The following is a 14,973-nucleotide window of genomic DNA, read 5'->3' as shown; positions in this document are numbered from 1 at the left end:
CTGCACAGAAAACATACAGGATTTCACAGGTTGACTAGAGGGGAGGTAAAGATTCTCCCACCCTGCTGACTTCAGCCTGACAGGGCACAGGAAACCTGGAGTCTCTGAATTCTGAATAATCAATAGGATTGTGCCCTTACCCTGGATTTTTCTGACCATTATCCTGTCTACATGTTGTGGTGGCTCTATTTTGTTTTCTAATGTGTTGTAAACTTCTTTGGGATTTCAGAATTGGAAGTGGTACATAAATATTATAAAATCAATCGATCAATATATTTTATATTTCTCAAAATTTTGCAATGCAGCTCTTGGTATAAAATATACAGTATATATACTGAACTGAATTTAAAGGTGCATTGGGGTGAAGTGTCTGCTGGGTTTAAAAGTATCCTCCTAAGTAAGGTGAATAGCTTATGTGTACTTTATGGACTAATAAACAAGAAGAAAAGGAACTTATTTCTGCTGTTTGGGAAGTCCATCAGTAGAAATAACTCCAAAATGTAGGGGGATAGTTTATTTTTCTTTTAAAGAACATTCACCTAGTGATATAAAAAAGACTTTTAATTCTTCTTTGCCTTAAGGCACAGTCCCAGGCATGTTTAGTCAGAACAAAGTCTTACAATTCCCAACATACCCAGCAATGCTAAGAGTTGCAGAACTTTGTTCTGTCTAAACAATCATAGGATTGCACCCTTAACTGTTCTTATACAGTAGACACAATAGATAAAACAGGACAAATGGCCTCCAATTATATATTGGGAATAAATCCAACTCTGTTTCAAATGGAACTTCATCCACTTTTGTTTTGCTTTTTTGAATACAGATCACAGCAACACATGTAAAGATCATACACAATAAAGAACATAAAGAGAACAGCTGGGCAGGTTATAATTCCAATACTGACTAAGCAGTATGGAGTACAGGAGTTCATAGGACTAGGGTTGAGAAGAGAAGTGTTCAATTCCTCGTGAAGCCATGAAGCTCGCTAGGTGAGCGTGGACCTCTCCCTCTCCCTCTCCACCTCACCCCCATCCTGAACTTCTACATGGATTTGTTGTGAAGATAAAATGGACAGCAGGAAGGAACAATGAACAATGACAGATACAATCATACATGCAACAAAACAAACAAAAAAGGAAATAAACAAACAATAAAAGAAAGGTCAATTTCTCCATATATAGATTGCTTTTCTCTGATTCTAATACAGTTTGATAGCTTTTTCACCTCTGTTGTTTTCTGCATCTTCTCCAAACAATCAGATAAAAGTGGAAGCTTTTCTAGTTTGTCACAACACAAATCCTGGAAGCAGATAATGGGTTTAGAGTAAACTATGTATCATAGCATTCTGATGTGCCTTCTAAAAGGAACTAGACTTAGTATTCCCTTGTAGTTGCTTTCATAAATCATAAATGCCACCCAACTACCTGAGTAAACCCACATTCCAAATCTCTATATTTTTACCTACAGCCATCTGAATTCTGGAGGAACAATCAAATTCACTTTTGCTGTCACTGCATCAAATGCCCCAATAATTTTAAAAAACAGTCAAGTGTTCTTTCTCATTAGTCATCTTGTCAGTCAAATTTTTTTTCTTCTGCCCCTAACATAAGTTAACACAAAGGTCACGACTTTTGGCTTAGTAGTTGATACATGTGCATTATTATCATTATTTCTATTACATTTTTCTACTGTCTGTAGCAGAAACTCTCTGGGCGGTTCACAACATTCAAATCACCCATCCAGTTTCAACCAGACCCAACCCTGCTTAGCTTCCAAGATTAGGCAGAATCAAGTACTTCAGGCTATACAGAAGCTCTTTGAGTTATTAGAGTTAAATCAGCAGTTACAACAGATGGTAGAGTGACATTGCTTCATTTCCATTAATTTTAGAGGTTAATGAGTTCTAGTGGTCCTGGTTCATGTCTATGGAGCCACATTAATTTTGTCTATCCTTTGGACGATGGTGCCTATAACTGAGCAACTCAGTTCCCATAATTTTCAGCCAGTGACCAATGGCCATACTATTCAGTATGAGAACTCATTATGAGGGAAAAATTCTAAGGGAGAGCAAAACTTAGCTAAGGCAATTTCATTTTGCCATCAACTCCTGTTACAGAGAAAGTATGACTCCCACATTTTGTAGTATCAGCCAGAAAATTAAGTTGGCTTACTGTCTTATTGCAGACTCAGCAATGAAGCAGCAATGCAGAAACTAGCATGGGTTCAGATATCACTAGATAATTGTTATTTTACTGACTACACTAAGAAACAGCTTCCTATCACGTTACCCATCCCTTAAAGTTAATTCAGGCAAGCTGTGCAGCTAACAAAACTTCCCACCAATTATCCATCTCATCTGCCATATCGTGTCCCATTGGGAAGAGGAAAAGTCCTGCCAAGCTGATCTTGAATTCCTAAAACTGTGCTAGTTGTTCTTCTGGAGGACAAAGTTGAGATCTTCAGCTATGAAACTAATGGTGCCTTGCCTTCGATTTCCTTGCAACTTCATAATGCATTTATTGTTTTTCAAGTTACCCACACTCCTTTATCTGAGACAAAACAATGTAGCATTAGGGATGGATCAGAGCAGTTTGATCTGTGTTAGTTTTACATGTGTTCAATCATCCTGCCATTATTTCATGATTGCTTCAGAGCACCTGAAATACAGTTTCCCCTATCTAGATATTTTCCGCATTTCTTTGGTGTTGGCTGCAAGTAGGGAAAGGTATCCAAGCACAGATTTGCAGCTCCAAGCTCCTTAGAGCTCTTTTGTGACCTTGGACCTAGGAATCTAAACAATCCTGTGGCCACAAAGGTGCTTCCTAAGGGAAGGGTTAGGGTTCACTTTGCTCAGAACATAGGAAACTGCCTTGTGCCAGGTCAGAGGCTTGTTTTCTGATTGGCAGTCGAACATTATGGTCTCAGAAGTAATCTTTCCCCATCTCCCACTATGGGATCCTTTTAACTGGGGTTGAACCCGTGGCCTTCAGCTTGTAAGGTATGCATTCTATCACTGAGATTTGATCCCTGACTTCCTGCTTCCCCGCCCACTTTCTTCTTCCTCCAGACTTTCCAGTAACTGTATGTCTTTTGAAAGCATATAACCAAGGCTACTTTAACACAAACAGCATTACAGGCAACGAGAGAGAGAAAATAAGCTACAGATAAATTACATTATTTTACAAAGATAAATCATAAAGCTGAGCTGTGAGAAATAATTAATATTTTCTGGGAATTTAAAGCCAGGAGTGTGTCAATGGGAAAGAAGTTTGCTGCAAGCCATTTCTAAGCAACTGAAATGGTTCTTGTCAGGATTGACTGCCAGCGGCAAAAATATTCCTTATTGAGATTGTGAGGAGACAATCAGCTCATTGGAACCACAGCTATTGCAGTCAAAGCAGCCTCTTGAACAAAGCATTGCAAAAGCTGAAATTGGGGATGGACGGCTCTTCTCTTCCTTCCATTTCTCATAAGTATAAAATCTTATAGCTAAAGATCACTTTTTATGCACCAAGTGCTTTATCAGAGAAATATGCCTGGAAATCTTTCTGTGTCGATTAATAATTAAACTTAGCAACTTCTATCTTCCCCAGACAACAGTATACAAGGGGTTGTTTTTGTTATTTTTCTGGCGGCATTCTTTAAGTTTGCAGGACCCACAGAGAAAGAATGTGTCGATGTCTGAAGGCAAAATTTAACCTTCTTGGGAAAATATCATACTACTAGAAAGGAAATAATTCATCTTCCTTGAGAGTCTGGTGACCACCAAATGCCCTGTATCCTTTGGCAACCCAGGTTGTCAATGCAGACCTCCCTGAGGAGAAACAGATTGTCTCAGAGGAGTTCCTAATGACCAATTATGGGAACATGGATGCTGCAAAATGGAATGGTGGAGATCTAAGCATTGGTGTTTTGCCAAATCCCCCTTACCTCCTATCTGCATTAGAAGAAAGTGCCTATTTATTCCAATGGGGGCTTTCCCCCAGTGCAAATGAAAGACCATGAGCCCCATCTGGATTAAGCCACAGCATGGGGCAAAGGGTTAAAGCCCCATGACTTGATCCCTGATCTGGACTGGGGTCCCAACCTGTTGTTCTTACATGCTGTCAAGCCATCTCCTGTGTACGAACACCATCTGAAATGTCCTGTTCTCAAAAGCCACATTCAGTTCTTGTAAATCCCTCATGCCCACAATTTACTTTTAAAAACTATGCATGCAACTGCAGACTGAATGGATGATGTCTTGTCTTGTTTGGCTCTCACACTCAACACAAAACACTGTCTGAGCTGTAAACTAAAAAGTTTCCTGTTCAAATCTGGCATCCTCTATGATCTCCCTAGCTGGCCTAAGGCAAGACCTTATCTTTCACCGATATCGCCTCACACTCACCTTCCCAAACATATAGGGATAACGAACCTGACCTACCTAACTGTGTCAGTATGTATCTATCTATGAGAGAGAGCAAGAGAGAATGATTTTTAGGCTGTCTTTAGGGATAAAAACCTTTCAGGATGATAAAAATCCCATCTCAACACATATGAAAAGTGAAAAACATTATAAAATCATTATATTGTTGCTCAATAGACTCCTATTTGACAAGGAGTGTGTGTGTGTGTAAAATGGAATATTCCAGTCCTTTTCCCCCATTCACTCCTCTAAGTCTCCTAATATGCTTGTATCCAGGAGCCAAGAAGCAAATCTGTTCCTCTTTGTGTAGCTCTGTTCTAAGTTACATATCTTCATCGCACTAGAACATAAGAAAGGCCATGCTGTATCATACCAAAAGTCCATCTAGTCTAGCATTCCGTACACACAGTGCCACAGGATTCCTCAAGCAGGATGGGTGCGAGACCTCCTGCCCAGTTCCTCAGCGACTGGTGTACGCAGGCCTGCTCCCTCTGGGAGCACAGAGGAGGAAGCACAGAGTCCACAAGGCTGGTGGTCACTGAGAGCCTCCTGCCTGAGGAAGGAGAGACAGGGAACGAGAGGCCTAGGAACAGGACGGCCTCCTCCCATGATGTTCCCTCTGGCCTCCCTCACAGTCCGGACCTCAAAGCTTTCCCTGCACTTTACTGTGCACCTTGATCAGTTCTCCTGACCTGAGCCTTCACTCCTCCAGTGGGAGAGCCCTCTCCTTCGGATGCCCCTCAACTGCTCACGCTGGTGCACAAGACAAGAAAGCAAAGCAGATGCATGCAGCTCAGGGCTCTGAAGGAAAGGCTCAGCCAAAGTCCCTGTTGCTGTTTGCACTGGGAAGAGGTGAATGTCCAGAAGACTGGTGTACAAGGGGGTCAGTAGGCGGGTGAAGCAAACTTGGCAGGCCTTTCAGTTGCAAGTAGGCTCCCTGTTAAAAATTAGTTGTCAACTGGGGCACTGGGAAAACCTTCTCCAACTGGGTGTCCTCCAAATGTTTTGCATCCCAACACCCAGCATCCTCAGCCACCATGGATGATGATTAGGGATGCTGGGAACCAGAGTTCAAGATTTTCGGAGGGCAGCAGTCATGAGTCTGACTTCCCGGTGAGTGCACCAAGTGTTTGTGAGAGCACCTGCCAGGAATCAAGCCAGCATGAACACAGAGAAAGGGGCACCCCTCTTCCACATCTGTGACCTGCAGCCTTTGCTTGTGCTGATGTGGAAGAAGGCTGCAACCAGGGCTGCACCAACATCTGTGGACTTCCTCTTGGCTTGGCTTGCCTCCTATGGCAGGAGCATGAGAGCAAGCCGGCAAAATGAAGAGGGGTGGATTCCAGTGAGCTTCATCACGACACTGCAGAGACTATTGAGGAAGTGGAACCAAACATTGTTTGTATATAAAAGCACGCACAAATAGCTTCTCAAAACTCTCCAGCCCATTTGAGGGCAAACAAATGGGACGATTTCACTGAATTTCTCTACAGAAAGGATGAATTCTCCCGTGACTGCTCACTACTGGAAGAGGTTCTAACACAGCTTCCTACTTTTTACCTAAGGGGTTTTGAGCTGACAATGCAATAGGAAACAGTAGCAACTATACTGGCAGACTGGCCATGTTTTCACATTCCCTTATAATCCCCCCATATTAGCATTGTTCTATGGTATTGTGGGACGTCAGCTACTATTAAAAATAGTGAAGAAAATGTAGAGAAAAGTTCTCAGAGCTTTCCTGAGAAATATGTCTTAGAGCAGGGGTCTCAAACTCGCGGCCCGCGGGCCAATTGCCGGGAGGGGCGGGGCATGGGGGAGGGGCCCTGCAGCCTTCAAAGCGCCGGTGGTGCCCAGGCCGGCCTCCGGGAGCGACGCGGGATGAGCGGCCCACCACCACCGTGGTGGTGGAATACTTGATGCGGCCCAGCCTCACCCAGACTGCACCCAGGTAAGTTGAGTTTGAGACCCCTGTCTTAGAGAATCACAGAATAATAGATAGGGGCCTATCAGGCCATCCAGTCCAATGTCCTGCTCAATGCAGACCTCCAAGTTAAGGCATCCTGAATGGATGGATGTCTGGCTGCATCTTGAATGCTTCTAATGTGGAACAGCCCATGACCTCCCTGGATCATTGTTGTATTGCTCTAACAGTTCTTCCTGATGTTCGGAGGGAATCTGGGTTCCTGTAACTTGAGCCTGTGTCCTGAACGCTCTCGGCTGATGGCGAGGAGATCCTGGCCTTCCTCTGTGTGACAGCCTTTCAGATACTTGAAGAGTGCTATCATATCTTCCCTCTGTCTGCTCTAAACATGTAAAGTCTTTCATTCTGTCCTCATCAGGCTTTGTTTCCCGTCCCCTATCATCTTTGTTGCACTCCTCTGAACCTTTTCCAGTTTGACTACATCTTCTTTTAACCATGGTGTCCAGAACTTGATGCAGTACTCAACATGAGTCCTAACTGGTATTAAGCAGAGGGGAACTAGAACTTTGCACAGTTAGGAAATGACATATACATTAATGCAGCTTAAAGCAGAATTGGTCTTTTTTGCAGCCTAATCACACTGCTGACTCATATTCAGCTTGCAGTCTGCAACAATTCCAAGCTTTTTCTTCCCTGTAGCGCTGTTGAAGCAATTGTCCCCCATCTTGTTATGATGCATTTAGTTTATTTTTCCTAGGTGCAGAATTTGGCATTTGCCTCTATTAAATGTCATTCTGTTGTTTACAGCCCAGCATTACAACCTCTCGAGATCACTTTGAATCGTCTTTCTGTCTTTCAGGGTATTAGTTGTCCTGCTCAGTTCTGTGTCATCTGCAGCTTTGATAAGCATTCCTTGTGCCACCTCATCCAAATCATTAACAAAATGTTGAGGGGTACTAGGCCCAGGACTGAACCCTGCAGTGTTTAAGAAGGTGATAAGCACTCTGATTCCGTGTCCCATCTAGGCCACTTTTAGCTAGTTTGCTAATTCAGGTATCACAGAGTACCTTGACAACAGCTTTGCTGAAGTCAAGATATATTATATCCACAGCATTCCCAGAATCCACCGGGGAGATTAGCCAATCAAAAACTGAGATCAGATTAGTCTGGCAGGATTTGTTCTTGACAAATGCATGTGGGCTTCTAGTAATCACTGCGTTGTTTTCAGGGGGTTTGAAGACTAACTGTTCTAAAATCTGCTCTAGAATTATTCCCAGGAACGTCTTCTGAGAGGTCGTGTTATAATTTATTTCAATTTCCTTTTGCTCAATTGTTTTTGAGCTCACCAAATTGCCAGGGAGTGGCTAAGGCTGTTGCATGTGTTTCCCAACCTGAAAGAAGTTGTATGGGAAGAATCATCCCAGGAAGCATTCCCCCTGGCTTTGGCAGGTTGAATTCCAAGGAGACCACAGGCTGTTGGGGAAATGACTGTCCAGTGAAAGAGAGGACATGAACCCTCGGTCCTCCAAAGCTTCTCATAGGTAATCATAAGAACCCTGAACAGAATGCATGGATATTTCTCTGAATGTTTCTTCTCTTTTGAATTTCTTTTTAAAAGCAACTTTTTGCTATCAAATTAAATGAGAATGAGCCAAAAATGTGGGTTATCTTTTTGGCGCAGCACATTTACAAATGGGACCTGAAAAAAATATCCCAATCTGCTAGCCGCACCCTCTTCCAGGATACTCCATTCCATTTCTACCCGCAACATCTTTTGTACTTCAGCAAGCCTTGGAATTTTCCTGAGCATTCTGACAGCTCCTTCTTGCTTCTCCGTGGCCTTGTTTTGATTTTTGCCAGGAGTTGCCAGCTTACTCTGTGTGTGTGCGTGTGTGTGCACACACACACGTTCAGGCACACACTTTCTCTCAAGATGCTTTTAACATTCCTGACCATGTTGACATTTTATAGTAAAAGGCTTCCTCCTTTGAATATCCTTTATTGAGCTTAACAGTAAATTTTTCACCATTGCACACAATTATGGCTGTCAGTCGTTTCTGCATCCTACAGCCTTCCTATTCTTCCTTTAGTCAAGACAGACTCGCCATCTGTTAAGTCCATTTCCTTCTGAGCAGAACAACAAGCAAACAAAACCATCATGTGGAACAACCCAAAAAGCTAACACAGGAAAACGCCGGGGGAGACAGAGAAACGCCTTTACAGAAAAACTCATCATCTACTGAGTCGGCTCTTGTTAACACTTGAAAGCGGCAGCTTGCCAGATTCTCAGGGAGCCATTTGCCAGCCCTACCTGGAAATGCCAGGGAGTCAGCCTGGGCCCACTGGTATGCAAAGCAGGTGCTCTGCCATTCAGTGACCACCTCTTCCCTTTGTGTTTGGGGCTCCCGCTTTACAAACCACCCAACTGTCTCCCATCTTTAGGGGCAACCCTTTCCTCACACAAGAATGGCAGCCAGCAAAACCAGCTTGCTAAGACAAGGAGGTTCCCATCCTCGCCCCTTCCTCCTGCCAGTAGATCTCCTTTATCAGCAGCAAACATGGGCCTGATGGAAAGTAGGTGGGGTTCACCTTGACTTTGAGTTTTCAGAAGTGCATGCCTCAAGTTAACCCACGGTTCTTCAGTTAGGCAGTCTTCCTGTTTATGAAGCTGTTGTCCAGTTCGGCACAGCAGGTGGTGGCAAAGAAATGACCACTTTTGCCTGCTTAGGGGATTTGTTCTGGATAGTCGGGATTTAAGGATAGTGGTGATACAATGTGCCATATTTTTAGAAATAGTTGTATGAGTGTGTGTGAGTGTGTGTGCATGTGTGTGTGTTCACAGAAAGGAAAACTTCCAGATCTATAGACTCAGAACTCTTAGTCCCTATGGCCTTAAACTGGAAGACAATTCATAAGTGTTCTATCACTCATACCTCTGATTTTTCTCTTTGTATCTCTTTACCATGACAGCTACTAATATTTATCTCTAAACATATTTTAAGATTACTCTGTTGTTAGTCAACCTTTCTCTCACACATATATGTACATTGGGGGTGGGGGGTGACATGACAAGCCATAGTGGTTTCTTGCATAAGGTGGTCTGTTGTGCTGTCTGAACCCTTTCATGGTAATTGATCATGGCATGTTTGGTTTTAAGAAACCATGATAAGAAACAAGGGTCTATGGTTTCCATGCTTCACCATGGTTTCTTTGGATATCTGAACCCAACATCATAGTATGCAGCTACCACTCAGTTGCCTGAAAAGAATGGCAGCTGCTCCAGGAGCTGCTCCAGTCATCCAACATGGATTGAATTTCAGGCACCATGGCAGATGGAATATGTGCCAACAGTGAGAGGACTGAACAAGAGGGTGGAAACCAAGCTAGTGTAGAAACTACTTGATCATCTGCCGGGCACATCCAGGCCAAAAAAGGCAAATGATGGGAACCAATCTGGGTTGCTTGTCATGGCTGTGAGCCCACTCAGGGGGAGAGTTATTATCTTACACAGGGATAAAGGCGCTATGGCAGGGGTTCAGCCAAACCCATGAGGGTACAAACAGTTAAGGGGCACGAAGCTGTACATGTTGGCCCCAGTTGCAAGATCCTTCGTGCAATGACCTTGGCTACTCTGCTCCTGACCTTTGCCTGCTCAAATTCAAATTCAAATTCAGCTGAATACACTCAGAAGTCCACCTGTCATCAGGAATGGATGAATGGATCCAGTAGAATCCAAATGGATCCAGTGGGAATGCAGGGACACTGTTGGGAGGGCTTGCACTGACACCCCCCACCCTGCCCTCTGTGGGGATTCACAGAGAAGGAAGATGAGCTAAGCCTGAGGGTGAATTTCACAGAGCACTTGGGTCAGCCATGGTTCCAATCCTCCTTGAGCAACCCTGTGGGATACCAATGTTTGCAAGCATGTCTCTGCTGTGTTCACACATTTATTGCAAGGATGATGAACCTCCTTCAGACAAAGGGCTGAATTAAATTTTGGAGACACTCCAGTGGTGGATGGGACTGAAGGCAAAACAGGGTGGGGCCAAAATACCAAAATATGGGAACAGATGTTATCCTAAAACACTGACTGCCAGTGACTAAACCTTGGAAGAGGCATTTCAATTTTTTCAAATGGAGGAAATGCCCTTGGATTGTGAAAAGAGGCTTGGGTCATCAAGGGAAGGTGGAATTTGTCCTGAAGTTCTGCATCCCCAGCATACAGGATTGAACCCGAACTATCACCCTTTGAGGAAAAGAATAATAATAATTGCAGGTAGATGGAAAATGGCTTTGAGTATGGAAGTCCTAATATGAAGCCGTTTCTGATATTTCCCAAGAGCTTCTGTGAATGTTTTAGAAATGTTCTACGCATTGTCTCAAATTCAGCTGGCTGCAAAAGTGCTGCAAACTGATCCAGCCTGCATCTCAATCATTTTTCGCTCATAGCAGCATTTTAAAGTTTCTGAGGCTATGGAAAGCGAGAGTGTTTGACACCATCCCAACAGACACAATAGGCTGGATTCCTGTAGGCTTTTCACAGGCAGGCGAGGTTTTTCTTCGGTTTCTTAAGAAGCCCTGGCACAAAAGGGACTCACTCATTCCTTTCCAACTAAAAATATACACATGACACATTCCAAGTCACTGACTGCACTGACAATCCGTCATCCTGATGGCATCCCCCCAGCTGTCAGGGGGAAAGAACTGGCTAAAGTTTCTGAGTGCAGACACACACATAGCTAGAGAGAATCTTCCCAAACCCACATACATTAGGAGTGTGGTGGTACCGAGGTGTTGCACATTTTGTTGGCAAGGTTTCTTTCAGAGTAAATATTTGAATATGGTGATCAAACAAGAATGTCTTCGGATGAATAGTGCTCCTAGGTGCTCTCTCTCTCACACACACATGCAAAGTCTTCGGTGTGGCCTTACAGTGTTCAAGGCAATACACAGCAAGGCACCAAAGACCGTGCCTGCCTTTTGCATCTGTGATGGTTCAAGGATGGGTTCTGGGCATACCTCCGGAGCTTAAAGCACTAAGGATAAAGGCTGAAATGAGAGCAGACTGACTAAACCATCCACTCCGGGGAATTGCTTTAATTGTTGTAAGGCATTTTGGGAGCTTATCTTGGTTGAAAAGCAGAAGATAAATATTTCACTTCCTATTTGTGCTCCCTCCTTCCCCCGCGAAGGAAACCTGAAGAAGCTGTCAAACAGTTAAAAAACTGTCAGAAAAATATCAAGATTATTATCAGTGTTGCAGATGCCAAATACTATGCAGCAAATGCACAAAACTCATGTTCAGCAGGCCACATGTGGCCCTCCACTGCTCTCCGTGGCGCTTGTAAAGCCAGTGTGGCCTCAGGGCTAGGTCACTGGGCAGGGGCTCAGAGGATCGGCATTCTAGTCCCTACTTGTCCGTGGAACTTAGTGTATGACTCTCAGTCTAACCTACCTCAAGGGGCTGTTGTGAGGAAAAAAATGCGAAGGGGAGGTTTGGGTTCTGGGCATGCAGAAAAAAGGAGGAGTATCAATTGATCATTTGAATGCCAGGGAAAAGATTGCTATTCCGGCACTGCTCTTAGCAGAGGGAAGGTGACAAAGAGGGAAGGGATGAGGATTGCTGCCCAGTGGTGTGGGGGGAGGTTTTGACCACACCCTAGTAATCAGTCACTGGGAGCTGCAATTAAAAGCCTCTTCTCATTCCTCATAATGGTAAACAAGAGTGCTAGTTTCCCCACTGCTAATTGCCAGCAGATAGGATGAAACTAAGGGTGTATGGATGCTCCCTACAAGCTGGGTGGGGAGAATAATGGAGAGCTGGGGAGGAGGAGACGGAATGGAATATACAGGAAAGGGCATGGCTCACTGGCTCAAAGGCTGAGCAGGAATGTGAAGTATTTTTTGCAAGTCTTATTTGCAACAAACAGATCCACTCAATAGCAATAAAATCATAACAAATCAGTGCAAACCACCCCTCAACATATTACTGGTGAATATAAAGCCTTTCGGTAACATAATATAATAAAGAAATAGTTTACACCACCTTCCTTTTTCTTATTGTGCCTTTCTTTGAGGCTTTTGATTCAATAGGCACCTGGGGATACAAGCATGAGATCTCTCATGAGGGGCCAGTAGGATACTAAACCTGGTATGAATGAATGAATGAATGAGATAAACGATGTGTAAATCCTGGATGCTTTGAAATGTCTGTATCCCAGTTACCCAAATCCAAGCAGTTAAACTGGAAAGCCAGTATGGTACAGCAGTTACATCTGTTGGACTGGTATTCAAGGGTCGCCGCTCAGCCATGAAGGTCCCTGGATGACTTTGAGCCAGTCCCTGACTCTCATCCTAACATACCTCACAGGGCTGTTGTGATGATAAAACAGAAAGGGTGGCTATATAGACACCATGGAGGAAAAGGGGTGGGGTAGAAATATGATGGTGGCAGTGGTGATGATATGCAAATAGATTCCATGTGCTGCTATGGGAGAAACCAGGCACCGCATCTGCCTTCTGAATTATACCAGTTCAGTGAATGCAAAACTTGCCCCCACTGTTCTGCCCAGGCCAGCCCCACAGCCCTCACTGCACAGCGTGCAGTACAGAGACTGCATCCATTTACATTTCTCCCAGCTGCTCTGCAGGTGAGCCAACCCATCCCAAATGGAAGTTGGCTCCCTCCCTCAGGCAAGTGGCCAGCTGCCATCTTTCACAAGGCTGCCTCTGTAGTGCTTCTGCCTTTGTGGTGTTCCTCCTAGCCAAGGAGGCAGGCTGAGGCATAGTTAAATATATATTCTTTAAAAAATGCCTCTGGTTCAGCTTCAATGTTAGCCGAGATTAGATGGACCCCTGCAGAAAAAAAAAAGGTTTCCTAAGAGCTAGGTGGCAAGGAGGTTTTTTTTTCACACAGTTTTAATGACCTGGAGGAAGAGGCAGGGGATTAGGAGACCTGCAGGCAATGCATAATGGGGTGGAATAGCTAATATCTTAGAAGACAGAAACAAAATTTGAAATGACCTTGATGGGTTAGAATGCTGGGTTGAAAGCAACAAAATGAAATTCAGCAGGGATGAATGCCAGGTCTTCCACCTAGGAAAAAGAAGCCAAATGTGTCAATACAAGATGGGGAATATGTGGCTCAACAGAACTGAAAAAGAAAAAGACCTCAGAGTAATTGTGGACAGCAGGCTAAATATGAGCCAACAATGCGATGCAGCTGCCAAAACAGCAAATGCTATTTTGGGATGCATTAAGAGAAGTATTACTTCCAAATCATAAGAAGTAGTAGTTCCCTTATACTCCTCACTAGTCAGACCTCATCTAGAATACTGTGTCCACTTCTGGGCACCAAGATTTACGGAAGGTGCAGAAAAATTAGAAAGGGTCCAGAGGAAGGCAACAAAAATGATCCAAAGTTTGGAAACATTGCCCTGTGAGGAGAGGCTGAGAGAACCAGCCAGGTTTAGCCTTGAGAAGACTGTGTCGGCAGTGGGAGGAATGACATCACTTTATAAGTACCTCAATGGCTGTCACAAAGAGGAAGAACAAGATCTCTTCTCACTGTCACTGTGTAGGACACAGAATAATCATAGAAACAGTGTGAGTCAGAAGGACCCTCCTGGACCATCTAGTCTGACCCCCGGCTCCAGCTGGCTCTGCTCATGACATGCCTACCATGTGCATGTCCAGCCTATCCTTGAACAACTCAAGTTGCAACAACCCAGATTCAGGCTAGATATCAGGAAAAGCTTCCTCACTCTCAGAGCAATATGATGCTGGAACCAGCTGCCTAGAGAGGCTGTGGGCTCTCCCACACTAGGGACATTCAAGGTGAAACTGGACAGCCACCTGAGTGGGATGGTGTAACATGGTGTCCTGCAATAGCAGGGGGTTGGATCCAATGGCCTTCATGGCCGCTTCCAACTGCTTTATGATTCTATGATTCTAAGTCTGGGCAGAAAACAACAGAATGAAATTTAAATAAGACCAGCGCAAAGGTCTTCATATAGGGGAAAAAAGAATAAGAATGTCCATGCATAAAAGTAATAAAATGTGCATGCCATACCAAGGCACACTTGGCATGGCACTAGCATATGTGGAAAGAATCTTGGAGTTGGGTTGGCAGAGTGCAGAGACTGCAAAGGGGCAAACGTCCTTAAGTGCCATTTCAAAATCCTGGGAAGTGTAGTTCCAGCCTGCTCTGCACTTGGTCGCCCCTTACCTGGAATTCTTATCCCAGTTTTTAACACCACAAAGTTCAAGAAGGATTCAACTGGAATGTGAAAGGAAACAAAGGTGATTGGAGACTGGAAACTAAGTCCTACAGGGATGGATAAAGAGACTGAGTATGTTTAGCCTTAAGAAGATGGAAGATATGGAAGTACTTCTCAAGGACATAAAGGGTTGCCAGTCAGTCATCCTATACTTTATCATCCAAGCTTTTAGTTGAACGTAGGAAAAGAATTCCTAACAGAGCAGCCACACAGTGAACCAAGTATCTTGCTGCAACTATCTTAGCAGAGAATGGGCAGCAGACTGGTAGGGATGCTCTAAACAGGCCTCCTGGTGGACTTGGTGGCCGAAGCACACCTTCCAGCTGCACAATTCTGCGCTGTGTCTCTGACTCCTGTGTGAGCTT

General features: G+C 44.1%; 1 protein-coding gene across 1 annotated transcript in view; it reads right to left on the bottom strand.

The window, feature by feature from the left end:
- The window catches only part of ATP8A2 (ATPase phospholipid transporting 8A2), a 433,576-nt gene that overhangs the window by 161,017 nt on the left and 257,586 nt on the right, over nt 1-14,973 (bottom strand). The window lies entirely within an intron of this gene.

Source organism: Varanus komodoensis, unplaced genomic scaffold (assembly GCF_004798865.1).
Source record: "Varanus komodoensis strain SLA01 unplaced genomic scaffold, ASM479886v1 scaffold4, whole genome shotgun sequence".
In the NCBI taxonomy this organism is placed as follows: domain Eukaryota; kingdom Metazoa; phylum Chordata; class Lepidosauria; order Squamata; family Varanidae; genus Varanus; species Varanus komodoensis.
This window is presented reverse-complemented; position numbering and strand designations above follow the sequence as displayed.